The following is a 25,956-nucleotide window of genomic DNA, read 5'->3' as shown; positions in this document are numbered from 1 at the left end:
ATCTCCACCAATGATCAAAATGCAACAAAAGCTTGCCCTGCTAGATCTTATTTTTATAACCCTGATCTGTAGTTAAATTTATTCTTAGAAGATGTTCAAGCATAAGTTCTGTGTAAGCATAAAAAATAACAGCCTGGTCCTTCCAACATGACCATTAAAATTCTGCTTTCTGGCATATATGTCCCTAAAAAAATCAGTGTTCAGTGAAATCCCAAATCATATTTCTTACACAAACACTTTACTATAAGCACCTGAATTATTTGTCTCTCCCTACAATTCCAAACAGGAACTTGAACAGGGGACCTTCATCCTGCTGGACCTTCCTGAAGGAACTTCATCCTGTTCCCACCGAAGCCAAGCCTCAGCAGCTTTGATCACAAAAGGCATAAAATCATGGAATGGTTTGGACTGGAAAGGACTTTAAATCCCATCTCATTCCACCCCTGCCATGGGCAGGGACACCTTCCACTATCCCAGGCTCCTCCAAGCCCCTCCAGCCTGGCCTTGGACACTTCCAGGGATCCAGGGGCAACCACAGCTTCTCTGGGCAACCAGCTCTGTCTGGGTTTCATCACACACAAATTAAACTAAACTTGTATTTACAACACAAACATATTATGCTGTAGCATGCACAGAGCAGCTAAATCAAGCCATGGCCAAATACCTTTCCCCTGGCATTCATCACATATATTTTGGCTGGCATTTACTGTGCTGGCACTTGCATTTCTGCTCTTGACACCAGTCACAACACACAGATTATGTTCTTGTTTTCAAACCCCAAAATATAAAAAAACCCTCTCCAAGAGCACAGACAAAGGGACTCACTCTGCTTGGTACTGACAGAAGGAGTTGGTGCTGCTGGAGTGAGTCCAGAGGAGGCCATGGACATGCTCCAGGGGTTGGAGCCCCTCTGCTCTGGAAGAGCTGGGAATGTTCATCTGGAGAAGAAAAGGCTCCAGAGAGAGCTCAGAGCCCCATCCACAGCCTAAAGGAGCTCCAGGAGAGCTGGAGAGGGACTGGGGACAAGGAATGGAGGGACAGGACAAGAGGGAAGGGTTCCCACTGCCAGAGGGCAGGGATGGATGGGATATTGGGAAGGAATTGTTCCCTGGGAGGGTGGGCAGGCCCTGGCACAGGGTGCCAGAGCAGCTGTGGCTGCCCCTGGATCCCTGGCAGTGTCCAAGGCCAGGCTGGACTTTGGGGCTTGGAGCAGCCTGGGATGGTGGGAGGTGTCCCTGACATGGCAGGGGGTGGAACTGGATGAGCTTTAAGGTCCTTCCAACCCAAACCATTCAATGATTCTGTGATACCCTGCTGCCTCCTGGTTATTCCCAGTGGATTACCCAAGGTTACTGCAGAGCTGATTCCACAGGAGTTAAGTGGGGTAGGTATGTATCTCAAACTGGGGACACCACCATCCCTCTCATGCTCTCAATCAAAGAAACCTCTGCTATTTTTTAAGGACCTGTAACTACTCCCAAAGGTTGATCTCACTTGAGTACTATTGTGCTGCACCCACAATTTCCTGGAGCAAGAACAGCTCAGTTCCCCCCCCCCATACACACCAAAGAGCTGCAATTCAGAACATTTCCACAGAACTTCCACTGTCTGTTGTGTTTCCTAAAAATCATTGTCAGAGGTTTTACCCCTGCAATTACAGGTCACAAAAATGCAGTTTGGTTAGGAGTTAAAAATATCTAATAGGGAGTAAAACAGTGAAGGTAAATACTTCAAATTTCTAGAGAGGTAGACTTGCTTTCTTGGCTGTTTATTTATGCTGGACTGTTATATTTGCTCAGGGATTGGCATTTCTGCAAAAAAACAGGGTTCAAACATGCTCAGCTTCATACTTAGCACTTCAAAATCTTTGAGTGTTACTTTCTGTGTCTTCTACAGCTCACAAGCAGCAAAAAGTAGCAAATGCAGCTTCAGATGTCAGAAAACCTGGCCTTAACCAAAAGTAAATGCCCTTATTTTGCAAATTACCTTACAAACACAATACAGACTATTCAGTTTATAGCTTTATAAAACCATCATCCAAATTCCTTATTTTAGATTCAGATCAAGCACAATAATAACAGAAAGGCTTGGGAAGTTTCAGAGCCAGGCTCTGGAGGGCTTAGAAAGCCACAGACAAGACAAAACTCTGTTTTAGTGTAAGGAAATCACTTCCACAGTGCAATCACAATATTTGGGGAGCGGGGCGGGGGGGAGAAGGAAAAGCCCCTGCGCATGACCTGATGAGGGGGGACAGCAATCCCTGAGCTGGGATGCTGTGCATGCAAGCAGCTGATGAGACAAGTCTCAAAGAGCCATTGTCCTGAGCCTGGAGGCTTTCAGCAACTCATTTCACAGCTCCTCTCTAAAAACCACCCCGGAGTTTCACGCCTCCGCCCCCCGCAATGAGAAGTTCACGGGTTTTGGGGGTGGATGTCACTGCATTAGTCAAACAGAAAAAGGCTTTTACCTTGCCAGGCTTCCTGTCCTTCCCAGGTGCTGACTCCCTACGACTGTCCAGGACTCCCTTCTCCCCGGGAGGAGAAGAAAGGAATGCTTTCTCCTGCAGGTTTGCTTTCAGTTTGGCTCAGACGGAGAGATTTCTTCCAAAGCAAACACTCCTGCAACGTCACCGCGGATATAAATAGGCAGAGGAGAAGGAGGGAGAAGCACAGCCCTTCTGGAGAGACTGGATACATTAGGAAACACGCAAGTAGGGGAGAATATCAGACAGAAATAAAGCCTTTATTTTCCTAAAGCTGCATGCACAGCCTCGACTCGGACACCACAGCCGGGCTGGACGATCCAAGAGAAATATTGCATCCATGCAGTAAGACAGGGAGGCTCTCACACGTCCTGGGGTTTTGCCAGGAGCTGTGCTATTTCTGCTGCCACCCTGGAGCTCACACACACGGCTGCACGTCCAAATAAACGCCAGGAAAGCCAGCTGCACCCACACACCGAGGTGGGCAGGCACAGAAGGGTTCCATGGGCCATTGTCCTGAGCTGTGGCTGCCCCGGATCCCTGGAAGTGCCCCAGGCCAGGCTGCACTTTGGGGCTTGGAGCAGCCTGGGATGGTGGAAGGTGTTCCTGGCAGGTGATCCTGGAGGAATCTCAGGAACACTGATGGGGCAGAGATGGGGCAAAGAGAGCCAAGACACATCTGGAATTGAATCTGGCAAGAGATGTGAAGGGTGCCAGTGAGGCCAACCTTCGGGAACTGCAGGCCCCTGAGGCCAAAGGGGGAATCCAGACAAGGGAGACTTATCCTGAGGTGAAGAGGACCAGGCTAGGGGACAGTAGGCTGGACATACTTCATCCCATGGGACCTGATGGGATGGATCCTCAAGTGCTGAGGGAGCTGGCTGCTGTCACTGTGAGGTCACATTTGATGAGTTTTGGAAATCATTTCTAATTAACTGAATGATAAGAGGCTGATCACGAGTAGTCAGCATGGGCATACATGAAGGAAAAAATCCTGCTTCACCAGCCTGACCTCCTCCTAGGATGAAACAGGGATTGCAGAGGATGTTGGCAAGACTTTCAACACTGGCCCTTCTCATACCTTCAGATGAGCTGGCAAAGTATGGAGCAGCCAGGAGGGCAAGGAGGTGGGTGGAAAAGTGGCCAAATAGCCAGGCCCAGCAGGGAGTTGTACAAATTCCAGTTAGAGGACAGACACTTCCCACGGACTGATATGAGAGCCAAAGTAGTTTAACCTCTTTTAATGACATGAAGGATGCACAGAGCACAATGCCCTTAGCATTTTGCTGGTGACACAATAACTGGGGTGAGTGGCCAGTACACCAGACAGTCACATTGCCACTTGGATGAAATCTAAAACGCAGGAGCAAAGGGAGAGCAGGAGCCCCATGGTGTTCAAACAAAGGGAAGGCAGAGTCCTTCCTTCACCTGGGGGAGGGTGATCCCAGGAGCCAGCACAGGCTGGGAGCTGACAGACTGGGAACAGCTCTGCCAAGCAGGACCTGTGGGTCTGGATGACAACAAGCTCCCAGGAGCCACAACACACCCTCCCAGCAAAAAAAGCCACCAGCATGCTGGGCTGCATCACAAGAGTGACCCTTCTCCCTTTACTCAGCACAGTTGACACCATTCCTAAAGTGCTGGGCCCACCCACCTCTGGGTGACCCTGTTTGACAAGGTCACCTTCCAGAAGTCCATGCCAAGCTCAGCCTGGGATGATCCTGGGAGCCTTCAGCCAGTTCACTCTCACACCCTGCGTATCATTGATGATACCCACAGGAGTTCAGAAGCAGCACCTCAGCCCTGTCTGGGGCACAGTCCCACAATGTCACCGTGCTAACAGGTCACACTCCAGCTCAGCAGAACAACTGACATGTGCCCAATCTCACTTCTGAGGTGAAGATTCAAGCTCCCAGCCCTTGCTAACTCACCTTGGCTGTGGTTTGACTTCACTTCTGCTTTCTCAATGTGACACAGGGATCACAGATGGGCAATGTGAACAGACCAGTCAGGAGGTGTTTCATCACCCACATTCCATAAAGATTCCTTACAGTCTCCGTCTCCCTCAAGTTTTATTTCCCTTCTGCCTCCTTTTTTTTTTTTTCAAACATCACCATTGGAATGAATGCTTTAAAAAACCCTCAGTCTCACAGTATCTCTGTTACACCTCTAAAAACCAGAGGATGTCTGTCTTCTATTATAACAAAGCAAGAAGAGTCAGACATGGGTATCATTTAGGTTTACAAGCCAAAATCTTGATTAACTTGGCAGATAACTACTTCCTGCTGGTGTAAAACAACAGAAACACTGAAGTTTTTTATTTTAAGGCCAAGAGATAAATTAAAGTTGCAATTTCTTTAAATCTCCAACATTCTCTGTTCCCACAGCTGGGGGTGGTCTGGCAAAAAGAGGCCAAGTGCAAGCCATCAGCAATGGAAGGAAGTACAAAATTCATCTTACCTATCAATATTTCACCCTAAAAAGGAGAGACAGGAAAGACTCCATGCACTATCCAGGTTTTTGTCCAAAAGCTCCCAATAAAACATGTTTCTCTGTAACTGTCAGCGCATTTGCCTCGCCTGGTTCTCAGTTTAGCACACCTCCTCCTCCTTCTCCTCTCTTTGCAAATACACTGAGGCTGAGCAGGGACAGGGAGAGCCCAGCTGGGCTCACCTGTGGTGGCAGCTGGCACAGCTGGGGCCAGAGCGCTCGAGGTCTCTTCACACAGCAAAAAAAAAGGCACCACTGCAGTTTTAAACTGACTCCCTGCAAGCATTGGTTCATAGGGATTTAAGGCCATCCACAGTTCTGGTTTCTTACCACGGGTGTTTCCCAGTGTTAGCCTGGTGTCACCAAGACCAGATGCCCCACATCACAAGGGACTTCTGGGGTCAGCTGGCCCAGTCCCTGTCCCAAGCAGATGCATTTTCTGGCAGAGCTATGACTCCAAGCCATACCATGGTTTCATCCAGGAGCTTGGGAAGGCTTTTATGGACTGTTCCACTTGCAGCTCCCAAGCTGGCTTCCAGTGAAATGCTAAAGGCTGGGCAGGGAAGTGTCTGAGAGCAGCCCTGGAGAAGGACCTGGGGGTTCTGTGGGTGAGAGCTGGGACCCAGAACCCCCCCTGTGCCCTGGGCTGAGCCCCCAGTGAGGGCAGCAGGGGAGGGGGGGATTCTGCCCCTCTGCCCTGCTCAGGTGAGACCCCACCTGCAGAGCTGCCCCAGCCCTGGGGCCCAGCACAGGAGGGACCTGGAGCTGCTGGAGAGAGTCCAGAGGAGGTCATGGAATTACTGAGGGGACTGGAGCAGCTCCCCTGTGGAGCCAGGCTGGGAAAGCTGGGGCCGCTCAACCTGGAGAAGGGAAGGTTGTGTGGAGATCTCACAGCTCCTTCCAGGGTCTGAAGGGATACAGGGGAACTGGAGTGCCAGGATGAGGGGAATGGCTTCCATTCTCTGGCACTGCCAGAGGACAGGGTTAGATGGGATTTTGGGGAGGAATTGTTCCCTGGGAGGGTGGGCAGGCCCTGGCACAGGGTGCCCAGAGCAGTTGTGGCTGCCCCTGGATCCCTGGCAGTATCCAAGGCCAGGCTGGAGGGGGCTTGGAGCAGCCTGGGATAGTGGAAGGGGGTGGCACTGAATGGGCTTTAAGGTCCCTTCTACCTCTTCTGGGATTCCCTAAGTGGGTGCAAAAAGAGGCAGCCCCAAAACAACAGACATTCCCTGCAAAGATCTGCACAGAGGCTCAGATTCTCAGCTCATTGTTTTGTCTTAAAATTCCTGCAGCTGTGAACATGAAGACTAGACCAGCATCTCCAAACATCAAAGCAGCTCCTCCTGGAGAGGCTGAGGACTTGCCTTGCCTTGTGGCACTCAGGGCACACAGCAAACCCCGTTTACATGGGACTTGTCTCTTGGGCAGCATGAGCTACTGTTTCATACTGAATTAAACCCCATAAAGCAGAACCAACTAAACACAGAAAGAACTCCTCTGGACCTGCAAGGGAAAAGAGAGGATGCTAATTACAGCCCAACTCAGCTCCTCACTGCCAGCAAAGCATCACCAGCCCTGTCTCTGTGTTACCCTGCTGGAGGAGAGTGGCTCCTCTACAAGTCACAGCTGGAAGGCAGCAGCAGGTTGTACCTGACACTGAAACCCAGAACAAGCCAAACCAATGGGGAATCGGAGATGCTGCAAGTCCAGCACATTGCTGTGAGATCCATCCCCAGGATCCTGGGATGCTGCTGGGAGAGTAAGGCACAATTGGCCACAGTTTTAGGGAACCGGAGAAATAAAAACACAGGCACACACATATGAAGATAAATAATTACACATGGAAATTGCACATCAATCCAGAGGCAGCCAGTCTTGCCCCAAAGAAGCAGATCTGGAGCTTGGGTATCACCTGAGGCAACTACATACCCAAGATGTATTTTCAGAGTGATCCTGAATAAAAAAAGCAGGATCTGAAGCCCAGGGAACATCCTTACAACCACACTGAGAGCATGAATGATGACCAACCATAAAACCAACACAGCACAGCCAGGGTTTGCATTACAGACTCACCCAACAGGAATCCAAATAGAGTTTAGGATTGTTCATCTGGTGACAAAAGGAGCAGTGCTCCTTCCCCAAATACACCATGTAACAGGACAGTGTGACAGAGACGGGCACAGCAGCTCTCCCTCCTAAGAAAAGCTGCAGGACTTTGTGTGGTCAATATGTTACAAATTCAGGAATATTTTGGCACAGAAGATCTCCATTATTCGTTAAACACTTGCAATACCAAGATATTCTTCCTCTAAGTCACTGCCCTTGCTCAGTTGCTCTTGATGTTATGAATGTGACCCTTTGTTTATACAGCAAAAGATTGGTTTTGGTACAATACTAAATAAAGGAAAATTCAAACTTCCATATCCATCATGCAGCTCTAAAATAAAACAGGAAAAAACTCACTTTGTCTTCAGCATCCTAAAATGGACCAGGCTTTCCAGGGCTTTCAGTGCTAAATGAAAGCTGACCGTAGAAAATTCCCTTGTAAATGCCTATTATTCTAATTTTAACCTCTGGACATTTTTAGGGCAAATAAGAAAACAAGATCAAAACCCAAGAGAGCAAAGAATCCACACAGGGATTCTCTCCTGCCTGTGCTGGTTCAAAAGTCATTCTGAGATTTGGGAGTAAGGGGGGTATTTTTATTTTTAAACCTCTGTTTAATTTCTTGTACTGGAAGCATTAAATCCCACCACGATGTCAGATCAAAACAAGCCTCTTAGAAAGGAAGGGACATGGATTCCCACGGGAAACAACACTGTCCAATATAAATACCTCACCAGAACCCACAGGGCAGCAGAAACCCCTTTTTAATTCACCTTTTCATGGTGAAAGGAACTCAAGGAAAACAAGAATACCTTGTGCCAATACACTCTGGGTAAGCACTTCCCCAGGCTCTGCTGGATCTGGCAGAGTTCTTTCATCCATCCAAACTCACCAGAAGTGTTCCAAACACTTCTCTCAAGCCTTAATTGCATCTTTATGCATCCAAACCAGATACATTGTCATGGTTCCACAATAATTTTCGTGCCCAGACCCACTCCTTTGGCTTCTCCCAGGGGAACAGACCACAAAATCCTTGTGGACAAGAGTGAGAGCAGCAGCTCAGGCCAGACTGTGCAGCTGGTGTCACCTGCAGAGGTTCACCACAGTGGCACAGGGACCACAACTAGCCCAAAATCCCCAGGCAGAAGCACAAATGTAGATCTCCAGGACAGTAGCTCTGTTCTTCTTTATTCTCCTGCCCACAAAGGTAATCCCTTGGGTGCAACCAGACACCCTGCAGTGTGTTTTGGAGAGTTACTAAGAGAAGAAAAAACAAACAAACAAACAACAAAAGCCAAAATTGGCCAGTCCTCGGGGCGAGCAGCTGCCTGCAGGGATAAACTTCACTTGCAGACAGCACCATGCTGGTGCCAAAAGGCTTCCCCCAGTAATTCTGACCTTTATTCCTTGGCCAGCCTCCTCTAAAGAAACCAGTGAGATGCAGTATTCCTGTGTCTCACAATTCTGGCACTCCTGGCTGTATCACAGCCTACAGTCTTCTTCCAGATTATCATCAATCCAAGTAACAAATCCATAATTCAGTTGTTTAGCATCCCTGTCCACCCTACAAGCTCACCACACACTGATGGGACTCCCATAAACTGAAAAATGCACCTTCCTATACCTTTGGTGGCCAAAGGCCCTGAGTTTGATCTGCTGCTTGTTTTGTTCCACCTGCTATGGAACCTGGCATTTCCTTGTCAAATACAAGCTGAACTCCCCTATTCCAAGTCTATTCCAGGGTGCACACGAAGGCAGAGTGAAGCCTGGAGATGCCCCTGTCCTTGACCTAGAGATCAGAAAAGGCACTGTTCTCTGGGGGTATCATCCCTCCTGCCTGTCCAAAGATATCCTCTGGAGACCTCACTTTGTATCTGTGCTGCCCTAAACCCTTGTCCTCCCTCTGTGTCAGAGGCGGAGTTTGATTCCTGAGATCACAGTTAGGCTTTGTTTGGAGGGTTCTCCCCCTCCCTTGGTTTTTTTAATCCATAAACCTACACACCCATAGCTCCAAAAATAAGAATTCACAGCAGAAAAAGGCCTACAACACAGCAAAAAAACCCTTAAGCACATCATCAATACAAAAGCGCTTTCAAACATAGAAATTCAAAACCTCAACAGTAGCCACCAAGTGCAATAATGAAATCTTTATATGAGCCCAGGTTGATAGGATGCCAGTGAAGTGACCTGTGTGACAAGTTACAGATGTTTGTTGGGGGGGGGGGAAGTGTCACACAGCTGCTCCAACACTTCTGATTCAGTTCCTCCCTTTAGTTTCAGATCCTTGGGTTGACTGAGCTGACCCAGATATCACTGTATCTCCAGCTCTTCTGACTCACACAACAGGTCTGGCTTTTCAGCAGTGTCACAGCAGTACTTTGCATATGATAACATAGAGGAAATAGCTTCTTGTTAACCATTCCAAGGGTAAGAAGCAGCAGGAAAAGGCCATTGCAGGCACTTATGCTTATGAAACACTGATAACAAGAGAAGCAGGCAATCCTGGAGGTGAAAGGCACCAGCCAGCCAGGCTTTTATTGGGAAAAAGAAGAAACCTGACAGCAAGACAGTTCAAAGTTTTTTAATCTTACCTAGATTAATGTAGTCCTCCAATCATCTCCTTGTTAAATATTCCACACTTAATTACAACGGTTACAATGGCAAATCTGTGGATACAGGGTAACCATCCTCTGACATCCACCCAACCTGCAGAATCATGGAATGGTTTGGGTTGGAAGAGATCTTAACCTCCCAACCCCCTGCCATGCAAGCAATCAGTAATTAAATAACAGGCAAAGGACTTTTCCTAAGCAATTTATGCTGAAATCATCACGGACTGTGCAGAAGACACAGGGAAAAAATTAGAAGTATGAGTTAATAGAGTCTTGCTGCTTCCTGCTGCACACAGGCTTGTTTTTCTCCTGCAATTACGGAAGAGGGATTTTTTTTTTTTTTTTCCAGCACCACTTTCAGCTGCCACAAGCAGGCTATTGTTTGGATTTAGCCAGGCAGCAGCAGTCCCCATGCAAACCCAGGGCAGCACGATGGACTGCCCGGAACTGAAACAGAACAAAAGGGAATTCAGACCCTTTAGGACTAGAAGAGAGATTTGTACTAAATACCTGCTTGGAGCAAAGGCAGAGGAAGCACATCAGAGAAGTCCTGGGATACTCCCCAACATCCAGATGCCGGCAGGGAGGTTGTGTTTCAGGTGACAGCTCAGCAGCCTGTTCCCAGCACACATCACCCAGCTCGTGCCCCAAATCCAGGCAGCCCCAAACTGCTCAGACTACACCTCCTGCCTCCTCCCCCGCACACCACGGCATCCTCTCCCATTCAAGAAGTGATTCCCCAGCCCTTGGACACACCAGAATGAGTCATCTGGGTGCACTGGGTTCACTCTGAAAACTCCTGCTCATCCCTGGCTGAGGGACTGAAACGCTGTGAGCTCACTTGTAGCTGTGGCAACAGCAAATGCAAATCCTGCCACACTGAAAAACTTCACCACCGACTCCTCCACTACATGGGGACTACGTGTGAGCAAAACCATTTTTTTCTTCTTCCTCCCCGAGGATAAATTGGGTTTGTGAAAGCTGTGCCCTAAAGCAAAAATCCAATCGGCATGGCAGAGTTAAACCAGACACACATTGCTTTAGCTGTGCTTCAGTGCACACAGAAAACAGGCACAGGAGAGTTTGAAAACAGGATCTAAGAACAGGTTTGAGGTCTCCTACTGCAAGGGCTCTCTACTCACTGTTTACCCCTGGTGAGGAGCTGCTCTATTTGCAGCCTGGAGTTTCAGGCTGAGTGAGTCCTACCATGGCTGGTTTAATACAATGAAGTTACAGTGGATATACAGAGATAGAGGAGAAAATGGTTTTCAATTAATTGTTTCCTGGGAGGGGGTGGGGAGGCCCTGGCACAGGGTGCCCAGAGCAGCTATGACTGCCCCTGGATCACTGGAAGTGTCCAAGGCCAGGCTGGATGGGGCTTGGAACAGTTTGGGATAGTGGAAGGTATCCCTGCCAATGGCAGGGGTGCAATGAGATGGGATTTAAGGTCCCTTCCAACACAAGCCATTTTATGATTCTACAGTCAAATGATCCATTTTTTCAAAAAAATAATCAGAATTCTAAAAAATATCAGCATATCTGAATGCAAAACCATATTTTTTTCTTGGAGGATAAGTAGGACATTTCTAACAAAAATGCAGGCAGTAACTGCATACAGCAACCAGAGGTTAAAAACAACTGATGGGGGTGGTGAAGAAAGAGTGGGGGAGGGGGGAAGCAAGCCTCACCTAACAAGTTTCCAGCAGTAAAACCTGTATGAACTGCAAGACCCGAATTGCAAATTAACTTTGGTGACAACTGTAGCTGACTCGAAGGGTATCTATCTGTGCTTTGCAGAAACTTCGCAGACAAGCTGCAATATCCTGAACGGCAAACAAAGAGTAAACTCCCACCGATGCTCCCTGCATGCTGAGAAGTTTGGGTGGGGAGCTTGGAGATTTCTGGGCTTGGTGGGGGCTGGTGTTGGTTGGGATTGAGGTTGCTGCCTTGTATTTTGTTGCGCTCTTTGTTTCCCTTCCAGAGGGCAATTTGGGTTACCGAGTGCTGACCATTTTCCGGAGTGAAAACCCTGCAACCTCACCGTGGAGTGAGCAGAGCCAACCTAATCCCAGCGGCAGGTTATTCTATCTGGGAGCAAAGCAAACGAGCTAAAAACGAAGGAAAAGGAGAGTTACCATGGGATACCGGGATGCGTCACTTCTCTTGGCTCTCCTGGCGCCACGTGACACCCCAGCCGCCAGTGAAAAACTCAGCAGATGGGATAGGGAAAAAAATGGAAAAAGGTCCCTAGATTATAACAAAGTTTAGGCTTTAAAATCTACTGCTTATGGCTACAGAAATAGAGGCAACAATATTTATCTATAAACCAAACTGTCTATAAATCTATTGCCACCAAGCAGTAAATACACACTTTCCCTTCCAGCAGTCGTCACCATCTACACTTTTCAGTTCCCTACGGTAAATTTAGTCCAAGCACATGCAGAAATACCACCCTTGCCATCTCAGAGAGAACTCACTTGCCTTTCAGAGGAGGCAAAGCGGGTCAGTAGTTTCCACCTTGCTCATAAATACAGAAGCAGCCACTTGACAGCAACAGACACAAGCAGTCAGAGTTCAAGAGAGATCAGAAGAGAGATAAATCACTCGGAATTTACTCTCCAAGTTATCACACAGCCATGCCTTGGGCTGGAGCCGACTGAACCAAGAGCCTCATTCCATTTTCAAGGTATGGCTGTTGAACATGTGTGTACAGCATGTCAGGGATCCCACACACGCTCATTCACACTTGGGTTTCTACCCCACTCAGACCAGGATCAATTCTTAAACAGCTCCTGCTCCAAGTCTTTCTTCTGCACAAAATCCTACAGTAGTCCAATGTTTGAGGATTTCTCCCCTCCTTTTACAGCAGACAGTTTCTTTCTAGCAGATCAAAACAGCTCTGATTCAAAGGACATTATTCCAACTCCATCCTCCTCCACCTCCCAAAGCCTCCTAACACCCACACGCTGCTGAACGTCAAAATCTCCAGGGAAATTCAGTCCTTCCATATGGCAGCCAAACAACCCCCCTGTGTGTAGTAAAAAGTGCTGTGCAGTGTAAGGAACCTTTGCCCTCCCTGGGTGAAGGTGCAATCCCAGCGTTCCAGCCCTACCCAAACATTGTGTCAAGCTGGGAATGGAGCGTGCAGGGAAATGCTGGGGCCCATCTGTCTCCAGTGCAGCAGGATAACCTGATGGTTACCCCAGCACCAGCTGGCACACTGCCACCCCAACCCACCCGGCTCCCAGCACGCTCCAGACTGCAGGATTTTGGGAAAGGAACACAGCCCAATCAGACAAGTGCTGCTATCATCTGCTCTTAAACACCAGCTTTTTATCACCTGAATCACTTGCTATTCCTTGCCTGTTTCCCATTACCTACCAAAAGTAGGAAATAGTATGGAAGCCAACAAATCCCACATTTCATCTGCTACTCCAGGTCATAGCCCCCGTGTTACACAGCTACACAACAGCTGGGTGTTATTTCTGACCTGCTTACAAAAGGAAGTTTCATGTTTCTACAAAAACTTTAACACAGACAGTGAAACCTTTTTCAACAAGGGAAATGCAGGTCCTGCACCTGGGCAGGAATAACCCTGGACACCAGCACAGGGTGAGGGGGACCTGCTGGAGCAGCTCTGTGGCGAAAGAGCTGGGGGAGGATGGAGCAAGCTGTCCCTGAGGCAGCAGAGTGTCCTGGGGGTGCTGGGGGACACCGAGCTGTCCCTGAGGCAGCAGAGTGTCCTGGGGGTGCTGGGGGACACCGAGCTGTCCCTGAGGCAGCAGAGTGTCCTGGGGGTGCTGGGGGACACCGAGCTGTCCCTGAGGCAGCAGAGTGTCCTGGGGGTGCTGGGGGACACCGAGCTGTCCCTGAGGCAGCAGAGTGTCCTGGGGCCAAGGAGGCCAATGGGATCCTGGGCAGCAGGAAGAGCATTGGCAGCAGCTCAGGGAGGGATCCTGCCCCTGTGCCAGCCCTGCAGGCCCCTCTGCAGTGCTGTGTCCAGCTCTGGATCCTCAGCACAGCAGGGCCAGGGAGCTCCTGCAGCGGGGCCAGCGGAGGCTGCGGCGCTGAGGAAGGGCCTGGAGCATCTGGGTGCCCAGGAAAGGCTGAGGGAGCTGGGGCTGTTCAGGCTGGAGAGGAGCCCCAGCTGAGAGGGGCCCTCAGCCCTGGCTGTCCCTGTGTGCAGGGAGGGGCAGAGCAGGGCCCAGGCTCTGCTCCGGGGGCCCAGCAATGGCCCCAGAGCCACGGGCAGGGACTGAGCCCAGCAATTCCCCCTGCACAGGAGGCACAACTTCTTCCCTGGGCAGTGCCCAGCCCTGAACAGATTGCCCACAGAGCCTCTGGGCTCTCCTCCCTGGGGCTGTTGCAGAGCTGTGTGCACACAATGCTGTGCCCTGTGCTCTGGGATGGCCCTGCTGGAGCAGGGAGGGGCCACCAGGTGCCACTGAGCTCCCTCCAGCCTCAGCCAAACTGGGATTCCTCCAAACACTGATTTAGTAACTGTTCCCTGAGCCAGGAGACACTTTCTTTAATAGCTTTTAATAGGATGGGTTTTATCCAGCCTCCTTTGAACCATTCATCTTCCAGCAACATCCTGGCCACCAAGAACATCACAGCATTACTGGGGACCACCAAAAGCAAAGCTTTCCCTTTTGTAAGGTCATTGCTTCCTTGGTTTTTGGTTTGGTGGTTTTGTTTTTTTTTTTTTTGAGTGAGGAAGGCATCTTCTTTGGAAGATGCAAAGCTCCCAATCTGCCTAACATTCCTCTCCTCACTTCTTCCCCTCACAATCATTTCTGCTCCATGTTGAAGAGGCAAATTTTATTTATCTCCTTTTATACAACAGCTGTTCCATGCCTTTGATCACCTTCATCATCCTTTGCTGAACCTTTGTCTTTTTGGAGATGGAGGATTCAGGACAGGAAGAATCATGGAGAAAAAGGTGATTTTTAGAATTATTTTTACCATAGCTTGTTCTGTTACCTACTCCTTCACTAATAATATTTATTCATTTACTACTTTCACTTTGCAGCTATTTGCAGTGAAAGAACCTCCAAATTCAGAAAAGAGCCTCCAAAGAGCAGAATAAAACCCAAAACCAAGCATGATTTTGCATTTTGACAGTGTTGCACGAAACAAGCACTAGGCTTCAGAGACAGGAAAGAGCCTGCAAAATGCAGTAACCTCTGAGTATCTTGAAATAGATGCTGCCAAAACCTTTCTTACACCAGAGCAGCAGAGCAAGGAATTAACCACATGCCTGGCTGTGCACGTGCCCTCCTCCACTCATGGAAGATGGTTTTTAATAAATAAAATACATATACACATCAAATAAATACATATACACATAGCTAGGTCATATTTATTTCCTCATGTGGCACCAGCAAAGCGACCCCTAAGGCAGTGCACAGAAAATGGTCTGGTTTTTTATTAGTAACCAATTGCTGCTCTCCAGCCCCACTGACCTTGCAGCACACACCTGATTCCTGCTCAACACATCTGGATTTCCTCTTTTTAGATGCAAACAGCCCCCACAGTTCTGTGTCATTAATATTCACAGTACACCCAGGGGCAGAGCTGTAGCCTTAAACTCCTGCTGGGACACTTTTTTTTTTTCTGCCTGTTTTCAGCATCTCAAATTCACAGAATGACAACACAGGATTGCTTTGAAGTGTCCATTTTCACTCCACCTTAAATTACCACAGAGAAACAGATGCTGGCTGATTATCAGAATTATCCAGATAAAACTAAACAACCAGTGCACCGACATGGAAAAAATGGGTGGGTTTTTGCCCTTTTATAGACAGAGAATGAGCTTCAGATTTAGCATGACTTTTACAAGGACAGTGCTTCCTGGACAAGCAAGAAGCAGAAGGACACAAACAAAAACTTGCTGTTTTATTAAGCTCTCTTATCTAATGTGTTAGATTTGCTTTTTGCAAGGTTGTGGTGTAAAAATAAAGCTGATCCTTGGGGCAATTTGTCAGGTACTCCCACTGCACAGTTTTTAGATGCTGGAACAGAAAGGAAGGACTTGTGATGAGAACTGGGCTTTCACTGAAATTACCATCTAGAATCCCAGCTTGAGAAGAAAGAGAATACACAGGTCCACAAAAAACAGACTTTCTTGGATATTCCACATGGAATTTCAGGAGGAGTTTCTCCATGGAAAGGGTGCTCAGGCTTGGCAGGGGCTGCCCAGGGAGGTTTGGAGTCTCCATCCCTGGAGGTGTCCAAGGAAGGGCTGGAGGTGGCACTCAGTGCTCTGGGCTGGGGACAAGATGGGCATTGGCCACAGTTGGACTTGATGATCCCCGAGGTCTTTCCAACCCTAATGGTTTTATGAGTCTGTGAATTTCAGGTTTCAAAAGAGCTGTCCCTCATAAAATTCAAACCACGTATCTGTGAAACAGCATTCCTCTGCTGGGGGCCACTCTTCAGGCAGTCAGGTTGTTGGGTGCTCCATTCTATTCTTTTTCCAGGAAGTCACTTCTCTCCAGACCATCTCTCCACCCCATTTTCCCATTGTACTGGGACACCTTCCTGCCCTGCCCATGTCCTCAGGGGTTCTGAGCACAGAACTCATGGGCTGCCTTTGAGCAACCCTGACAAAGCACTGACACAACCTTGTGTTGAGTATTACTGGAGTATAAGAAAAATCATTTAGAGAAACAGCAGCTACAAGAGAGCTCCTTGCTTTATCTCCTCTGTAAACAGCTTTTAAATTGCCAGCTACAGCTAGGAAGGAGCTGGAGACAGAAGAGACATTCCTACAGCTGCTGACAGGTAAGTTTATTTGAGTTTCAGCACAAGCATTTAAAGATGAAAGAGCACAACGAGGGTGCTGAAAGACAACTGACAGCTTGAGGAGTACGCACTGGTTTTCAAATTGTTTCTGTGATGCAGGGTAATGCTTGTGATCACAGCATTCACTGGGAATTAGATCATCCATTTAGCAGCAAGTTTGCCTGATCAACTGTCTGGGGACTTCAAACAGATCAGCAAAACTGCAGAGCTGGAGACAGTGTCTTAGTACTCAGCTGCCTTCCCTGAGAAGCTTCACAGAGACCAAAACACAGGTGGGGAAATCATAACAGAACATCAAGAGCAAGTTGAGTGCTGCCCCCGAATTTGGGAAGCAGCACTAGGGCAGGGCACTCCTGCTGGCACTGACCACCAGGACCTGGGGCACAGGGAGCTGCCTCAGCTAATCTGGATCAGCACCCACAAAACACCTGAAGCCACCCCGTTAACATTTCCTGATAATGACACAGCCTTTGTGCAAAGCCTGTCCTGTCCCTCACCTTTCTGCCTTCCTGGATGTGTCACACTCAGCTCAGGGAGCTCCCCAGGTTGCATCACCTTTCCAAGCAACTCTTAGCAAAGCTTGGGGAATTCAGTGATGTGTCAGTGTGTGGAGAGGGCTGTGAGGATGCTCCACAATGTAGGGGAGGGCAGGGAGGAACGTGGAGGTGGGAGCATGCTCTGGACTGGAGGATATTTAAACCTGCCTGGATGTAGCTGGGATGCACACAAGATTTGAACAGAAGGGACAGCCACACAGGACTCTGGTGATAGAGCAGACATCCTCTGCTGGGACTACAAAATCCCTCAGCATGTTCATACCAAATATTTCACCCACCCTTTGCTGTGTATTTACCCCTGCACAGCAAAATATATGAGATGTAACTTTCTGTCTTCTTAAGTAGTACATGAGAATCTGTCAAAACAGTTGCTGACAGCCTTTCAACTCCTCACTGGGAATGGGGACAGCAGAGGCAGGGCAGCACAGACCAGGAAAAAAACCTTTTTGTCTTCATGCATCTTGCAAACACAGAAAAAAACATTTAAGGAGTGACCTGAAACAGAGCATCTTGTCCAAGAATCCAATAACTGTATTATCTGCTCAACAGTAAAACTGAAAAAACGTGGAGTCATTTTAAACAAGTGCATCTCTCATTAAAATAATGAACAAATGAGTCAGTGCTTATCCAGTAAGAGATATTTAAAAGAATCACAGAAAGATTTGGGTTGGAAGGGACCTCAAAGCCCATGCCATCCCAACCCCTGCCATGGGCAGGGACACCTTCCACTGTCCCAGGCTGCTCCAAGCCCCAGTGTCCACTCTGGCCTTGGACACTTCCACAGATCCAGGAGCAGCCACAGGTGCTCTGGGCACCCTGTGCCAGGGTCTGCCCACCCTCCCAGGGAACAATTCCTTCCCAATATCCCATCCATCCCTGCCCTCTGGCAGTGGGAAGCCATTCCCCCTTGTCCTGGCACTCCAGAGCCTGACCCAAAATCTCTCTCCATGCTTCTTGTCAGCTAGCTCCTCCAGGTCCTGAAAGACCACAATTTGGTCACCCCAAAGCTTCTCCTCTCCAGGTGAACATTCCCAGCTCTCCCAGCAGAGCTGCTCCATCCCTCTGATCATCCTGGTGCCTCCTCTGGACTCTCTCCAGCAGCTCCAGGTCCCTCCTGTGCTGGGCCCCAGGGCTGGGACAGCTCTGCAGGTGGGGTCTCACCTGAGCACAGGGGCAGAGGGTTTAATTCTTCACAGGAACAGAGCCTGTTCCATCCATCTAAGGACTGATGCTGGGGGAAAACAACTAATTTATAACAAATAATTAATGAATAATAACCCAGCTTCCCAAAAGGCACAAACCCAGGGGTGCTGCCCTCAGTCTGTGGCTCCTGGGGTGCAGACCAAGAGGTTCCTTAAATCTCTCAGCTTGGTTTGAATACAGCTCTGGTGATTGCAAAGAAAGCAGAGAGCAAAACAAGATTAGAGCTCAGCAAGACAGCGTGCCCCTCGTGAAACCAAATAAACAAGACATTTTGAACTATTTCCAGCATGACTTCAGCACAAAATAACATTTGCACATCAGTGTAATAGCTGATGTTTTAACTGCTTGCTAAGGGAGCAGTCACGCACTGCAGCCCTGAGTTCAGCAGCGGCTGCTCAGCCTTCAAAGGAAGCAAAAAGAGCTGCAAAAGAGCAGTGCTGCACTTGAAAGCCTTTCAGAGAAGCACTAAATGTACTTATGTTCACTCTTGAACCCAAGAATACGGCCTGCCCCGTCCCCACACGCCTTGGGTGGATGATGAGACACTTGAAAGGAGCTAGGATGGCATCAAATCCTAGCTGAAACCTCACAGGTTGGAGAGGGAGAAAAAGGAGCTAAAGCCAAGAGGCACAAGTCCAGAGGATGCAACACAGGAGGGAAACCCATTTTCCCTTTGAACCTGTGCAAGGACTGGTGACACACCCTCACAGGAAATCCTATTACTGGGGGCCCTAAGCCATGAATCAATGCCGGAGTCATTCAGAGCCAGCCTCAGGACAAAGGAACAGTCAGATGCTAATTCAGGCCACAAAGCTGGAGAGGGAACGTTCCCTCTTTGCATTAAGAACTAATCATCAGCAGGTACAGCCTATTTTCATTAACTGCAACCATTTCCTGCTAGCACATCCTTTCCATTTTCCAGGAAATACAGGAGCAGCTACATGTCTGAAGGCAAATAAATTAGGAGACAAGAAGGAAATTATCTACACCAGAACAAGCCAAGACATTGAATAAGCAGCTAGAAAATCTACTAAAACCCAATTTAATTGATCCAACAAATTGAACACAGGGTATATAAAATCTCTGCTCCAAAATTCCATTAAACCTTCAGTTTTGCATAAGTGCCAAAGATGTAATTGCCTGGAGAATCTGCGGCTGCTTTGTGCCTGGAAGTGTCCAAGGCCAGGTTGGACAGGGTCTGGAGCAACCTGGGATGGTGGAAGGTGTTCCTGCTCATGACAGGGGGTGGGATGAGATGGGCTTTAAGGTCCCTTCCAACCCAAACCATGATTCTATGTTACTTTCCTTGGAGTCCTCCCTCTTTTCTTAGTGCACTAGCACTCCATTACCATGGGAGGAGGCAGTAGCACATCAAACTGGATTCAGGCACTCCTGGGGGATTGTATGGATTCACCCTTCACTCTTCTTGCTCTTGGAACACAACCTGTGGACTCAGTGTTTGTATCAAAACCACCCAGACACATCCTGCAACATCCTCTCAGCATCCCCACTTCTCTGGGACAGTTTTGATGAATGCACCTGGATAAAGTTGGGAGGAATCATCAAACTATTTAGGTTGGAGAAGACCTCCAAGACCACTGAGCCCAACCTCCTCAGTCAGCAGCAGCAGCTTCAAGCTCAAGCTTGCAGCAAGACAAGCCAAAGGTGTCACTTAAAAAGCCAATGTCAAAATGAAAGTGTGGCCTAGAGATGACACAATAAAACTAGATGATTCATAAATTCCCTCCAAGGTGCTTTTACATGCCCATGACAACACTCAGAAAACAGTCACCACTTCTAACAAAGGTTATTTAAAATTCACAGGGCGGTGAGTTTCTGTGGTTGATGGATTTTTGAGTTTGTGGGATTTTTTTTTTTTGTGGTGATGTTTTGTTCATTTTCTATTTAAACATCTGCTCTAGCCAACTGTTGCCCACTTAACTGGGAGATCTCACTCCTGAGTGTTCTGCACTGGAATTTACTGTTAACCATTCCAAGCCCTTGCTGTATTCACACACAATTTTATCCCTCTAGAGCAAACAGCTTAAGCAGGAATATTTTTAAAAGGTTGCACATATGCTCTCTTCCCATGGAGCTAAATTTGGTAGGTACGAGCATACCTGGCTGTAACAAGCTGAAACAAAAATCACTGGGATACAGAAACTGAGTCCCAGGCATAAACCCCTGCTTTCCACTGCTTTAAATAGTCCCTGTTACACTATGATTACACAGCAATCAGTGTTTGCTTTGCTCTCTGAGCCCAGGGTTTCTCCTTCATAGCCCCTGAAATTCAAGTTTAAAACAGAATTCAGCAAGCAGCTCTGTCAAGCACATTCCGTGCCAAGCTGGAGGATGAGTATATTTATATAACAAAAGGCTTCCTGGATTATTTTAAGGCTCAAGTTCTGCAAAGGGAACAATTGATGAAAGGGATGTTTTTCCTTTGTTTAAAAAAATAATACTCATACCAAGAAGAAAAAAAGCCATTGAAGAGACAGCAGTGCCTTGATACTCCACTGTGAGATCCCTGGATCACAGCAAAGTCATCCACATGCTCTCTGACCCCATGAGTACAGAAGGTTTCTTGTCACAGATTGAGGTAAACACAGGAAAAAACAGAGGTCACAGACACCAAGGCACTTGCAGGTGAATATCTGCACGTAAATGACAAGCTGTGCCACAGAACCACAGAATTATTTTAGGCTGGAAAAGCCCTCCCAGCCCATGGAGCCCAAGCTGTGCCCAGTGCCCACCTTGTCCCCAGCCCAGAGCACTGAGTGCCACCTCCAGCCCTTCCTTGGACACCTCCAGGGATGGGGACTCCAAACCTCCCTGGGCAGCCCCTGCCAAGGCCTGAGCACCCTTTCCATGCAGAAATTCCTCCTGCTGTCCAAGCTGAGCCTCCCCTGGCACAGCTTGAGGCCGTTTCCCCTTGTCCTGTCCCTGTTCCCTGGCAGCACAGCCCGACCCCCCCTGGCTGTCCCCTCCTGGCAGGGAGTTGTGCAGAGCCAGAAGGTTCCCCCTGAGCCTCCTTTTCTCCAGGCTGAGCCCCTTTCCCAGCTCCCTCAGCCCCTGCTGGGGCTCCAGCCCCTTCCCCAGCTCCGTTCCCTTCCCTGGACACGCTCCAGCCCCTCCAGGGCTCTCTGGCCAGGAGGGCCCAGAACTGGACACAGCCCTGAGCAAAGGGAACAACCCAACAGCACAGACCCAACCACACCTGGTTTGAATCCTTTCCGTTTAGCACAGAGCAGAGCAGCCTCCTTGCACTGCACCTCTTGATGTTCAACCTCGATTAAAGCTGCATTAAACTTTAAGTAATAGATTCCTGCATTATTCATCATGGCTGTGTATTGGATGCAGAGCAAACAGAAGCTGAATCAATACAGTGACAGGAGCTTCGGGTGTCTGCTCCAAGTGTCTCCTGCTCCCAATATTGATGGACTTGAAGAAGGGTGGGGAAAGCAGGAATTTATCACAACTGGTGTAAACAAGCCTTGATATTACAGTTTGTCCAGAACAGCCTTGACACAGAGGCAGCTTTCAGAGAGCAACAACTGCAAAAACCTGTTCATTATTCACCTGACCTGTGACACGCAAAAAAATTATTTCCCTCAATTTCAGCAGTTTTTAGTCACTGCATTTTTCTTAGGATTTCTGGTGGTATTTCTTACAGACTCTGTGGAAAAGCCATTGAACATGAATTATACAGCCTTTGAGATCCAGAGATGCAATATTGGGACAGCAACAGGAGAGGGGCTAAACCCAAATTTTCTGAAGACAAATGTGCTCAGGGCATCTGCAGGGAGAATTCAGCTGGATTAGGAAGAATCACAACTGAAAGCTGCTTTTCTGCTCTGTCTCCCACCACAGCCTCTCACAATCAGCCAGTTAAGCTCACTAATATTCCAGAACATTTGCAGGAAAAAGGCAAAAGATTTCCCAGTCAGGAATGGGAAGCATGAGAGACTTGGTTCACTCAAGGTGCTGGACACTGAGGCTGCACACAAACAAATAACAGCCTTTAGAACACTCCTTCTCAGAATCTTTACACCCGAAAACTCCACTCTTTTTTTCTGATTCTCACTACACCTCCCCTCTGGCTCTTCAATCAGTCATAAAACTTTCCAGCATGGATCAAACCCAACAAAACCACGACAAATCTTATGAGATGCCTTTCAGCAAATCCTCACACAGCTTCAAAGGATTACTGAAAAACAAAAGCACAACTACAAGCAGCAATAAAGGGCATACACCCCATTTATTTTCTCTTTGCAGGTCATTTATCTATGTCAAAGCCAGAGCTGGGAACAGAACACAGGTATTCCAGCCCCCACTCTGGCTGTCTACAGAGTGAGCGTGTCACTCCAGTTTCCACAGCCAGAAGGGCAAAGATTTCCTTACAACAAGCAGGGTTTTGGGAGCAAATCTACAATCTACATCTTCAAGTTCTGCTCTTACTCATCCTTCCCTGGAAGCAGGCAGAAGGAACTGATCTAAGGGATCTTTCAGCTGTCTTTCCCTAAGATTTTACAATTTAATACTTAAATTACACAATTTGTGAAATATCCAAAATGTCCAAAACAAGAACTTGCCCCAATTCAGGCCACAGTAAACAAGGTAAAGAATGAAGACACCACTCCAAAAGACATGTGCTTGAAAATGCAAAATGCAAGATGCACTGACCTACCTGGGATTGCTTTTCTAGCCAGAGCACTCGATGCATCAGGTTAGAAGCTCATTTTGAACAGGAGAGTCAAAGCTCAGATTGGCTGCTGGCAGCTTCTCACATAGTCATGAGAGTCACTGTTAACAAAACACCAAACAAATAAAAATAAAGACATTTAAGAGGCAGAGCTAACAGCAAGCCTTCATTAAAGCATCAGGAGTTGTTACAGTGTGAAGATGACCTCAAGGTCTAACAAGAGCTGGGATACAGAGGAAAGGCCATGCTAAAATAGAATCATGGAATGGTTTGTTTTAGAAGGGACCTCACAGCTCATTTCATTCCACCCCTGCCATGGCAGGGACACCTTCCACTACCCCAGGGTGCTCCAAGCCCCATCCAACCTGGCCTTGGACATTTCCAGGGACAGAGCAGCCACATTTTGGAAACAGCATTTCCCAGAGGACTCAGAAAGAGAGAATATCCTTGTGTCCAAACAGGCCTAATTGAGGTTTGTAGGAGACCACTACCCCCAGAACAGCATGGGTTTCCCACTGCCAGAAACAGGCTGCTGATCACCCTGTTACACCCAGAGCACCTCTTCTTAACTACAAGAGCAATCCAGAAAACTCATGGGATAACACTGCCACATGAAGCCCCAACTAAAGAAATAAACCTCAAAGTTTTCTTTGAAGGGAGCTGCTGAAGTGACCTGGCTCTGAACTCGGCATCACACAAGGTGTGATGAGGGGGAGCAAAGGAGGAAAGCTGCAAGCCTTTTCTGACAGGCTACAAGAGAACCAGGATCACTTAGGAGAGAGGAAGAAGCAAAGAGACGCAAAGCCAAAGTGCTCGTGGCCAAAATCCTCAGGTGGCAGCACCCAGGGACCAGATTTCTCCCCACCCCTGTGCCCACCTCTGGCAGCACAGCCAAAGAGAGCCAGCAGCAGCACACAAACCACTCATCCTGGGAAAGCAAACCCATTCCTTTCCCTCCTGCCTCCAAGGGAGCCAAAACCAGGGTGGAGATCTGGAATAGAACCAGCGCTGTGCTCCATAGGACTCTTCCAATTCAGCTTTCACTCTCACATAAAGGAAAACCAGAGGCCTCTCTGCTCCATTCACATTAGTTAGAAAACTGCAATTCATACATTTCCACTCAAATACAAACTGGGGAGGAAGGAGGGATAAATAAATCTAGTTCTGCTTGTTGAAGCAGCACCAAAAAACCTGTCTGCCAGGAAACAAGCAGCTGGAAGCCTGGTAATTCTGCTTTCTAGCAGAAAGCTCTTTTTTAGCTACATTTAGGATTGCTTGGAAATTTGCTTTTGAGTTTTTACACTGCCTCACCTCCAAGAGTAATGCAGCTGAGTGCTGTGGAGAAGGGGACACCAGTCACCCCCACCTGCAGGCCAGAAGATTCTTCTCTTCCACAGGCTGGAAGTCAAAAAGCTTTTGTCCATCTGGACAGAGCCATGGAAAAGCCAGGGAAAGCCTTGCCAGCCACCTTCCCTGCCTGCTGTATGATCATGAGATGTGTCATCCACCCCAGGAAAGCCCTGTTTCCAGGAATAACTGGCCATTATCTCACCAGAGCAGCCTGCCCTAACTTATCATACCCACTTATCTGCAGCTTCCTGAGCCCCCAAAAGCTGGGGCCTGACCCAGGAGTACATCAGCCAGGGAAAGCTCCCCACCCTGCGTGCCCCCTCTTCCACACATGACAGCTCCCACGGCTCCCAGAGCACAAACTGGTGCTCAGGGATAAACACACGTTTTTGATGAGCAAGTTGTGAATCAGCAGCATTTGCTGGGAGCACCATGAGAATCCCAAGATGCTCCCTCCCAGCTCCAGTACAGGGCATACAGAGCCTGCAAGGACACGCTTCCTGCCATATCCAGAATTATTTCTGGGCTGCTGAAAAGACAGGAGGAACAATTCACAGTGACAGCTTGGGTACTAGCAGCCAGGCTGACAGCAAGACTGCGTGGCAAGGTTTGATTAGAGCTCGTTCCTGTCTGTCCTGGGGCACACAGAGCACTTCCTTGTGTTATCTGCCCAACTCCAGCATTGGTAATACACTTTCCAGAAAACAGAAGGTCTATCTTCCATGAGCCTGTATGCCAAACTCCTCCCTCTCCTGAGGGAGACCCTTCTGCTTGCAGAGCATGGCTGCTGCTCTGCTGGGGGATGAGCTGCTGGTTCAGGGTCTGCTTCCCTAAACTCAATATCCCTGTGGAAAGGGTTCAGCTCCTGGAGCTGCTGAGTGATGCTGAGACAAGACCAGCTCGATGTTATTTCAGCATCACCCTTGCTCTGACAGACACAGTGTTTCCTTTATGCAGGAGCAGCAGCAGCTGAGAAAAAATTCAGGAGGTTTTGATGCTGTGAAGATTAATGAGTGAAGTTACTGGCAGCCTTGTTCTCTGTGTCACAACACAGCTCAGAACCACCAGGCAACAGGAGTCAAACACCTCCAGAGCTCTGCTGGCTTATTCCCAGAATATTCCCCATTTTCCAGCACCTGATCTAACACTGTCCCCAGCACAGCCTGCAGCACACTCAGAGAGGGAGCTCCATCTTTGACTGATGCATCTGGAGATGTTACAGCCAGTAGAGACCTGCAGGATTCCCAGAGACAGCACATGATTCCTCTTATTAATATTCAGATGTTTTCCAGCTGAATGCTACTGCCCTCATTATCCATGTGGAATTACAAGCAAACCAGATTTAGGAGAGTTAAGTGGCCACATCTGAGTGCTGAGGGCCACTTTTGGAGACTTTACAGAAGTCCTTGTGCTGTCCATCAGTGAAGCTTTAGAGCTGAGGATTCTCCTGTCTTTTCCTTCCCACTTCCTACATCCACACAAGCAGCACCGTGGCAAAAGGAGCAATAGCAGGCTCATGTCTCACTTTCTTATTCCATCTAACCAGCAAGGATCAGGAATGTCTGTGAGGGCTGGATTAACCAGCTGAAGACTGCTGCTTCAAGAAGGCACCCCCATGACTGAGCAGCATCTTCATTTCACATCCTG

General features: G+C 48.2%; 1 protein-coding gene across 6 annotated transcripts in view; it reads right to left on the bottom strand.

Moving 5' to 3' along the window:
- Positions 1-25,956, bottom strand: part of SGMS1 (sphingomyelin synthase 1) — an 85,637-nt gene that overhangs the window by 39,482 nt on the left and 20,199 nt on the right. For 2 of the 6 annotated variants that reach the window (XM_033066604.2, XM_033066608.2), the window contains exon 2: positions 22,945-23,060. The gene's annotated coding sequence lies outside the window, so the exon portion shown is untranslated. Of the gene's footprint in view, positions 1-2,467; positions 2,600-10,200; positions 10,503-22,944; positions 23,061-24,270; positions 24,353-25,956 lie in introns of those variants that run through there. The other 4 variants (XM_033066607.2, XM_033066611.2, XM_033066606.2 and 1 more) reach the window with 3 other exon arrangements.

The sequence above is a fragment of the Catharus ustulatus genome, chromosome 8 (genome assembly GCF_009819885.2).
Source record: "Catharus ustulatus isolate bCatUst1 chromosome 8, bCatUst1.pri.v2, whole genome shotgun sequence".
Lineage (NCBI taxonomy): Eukaryota > Metazoa > Chordata > Aves > Passeriformes > Turdidae > Catharus > Catharus ustulatus.
Note: the sequence above shows the minus strand (reverse complement) of the source record. Positions and strands in the feature narration are given on the sequence as shown.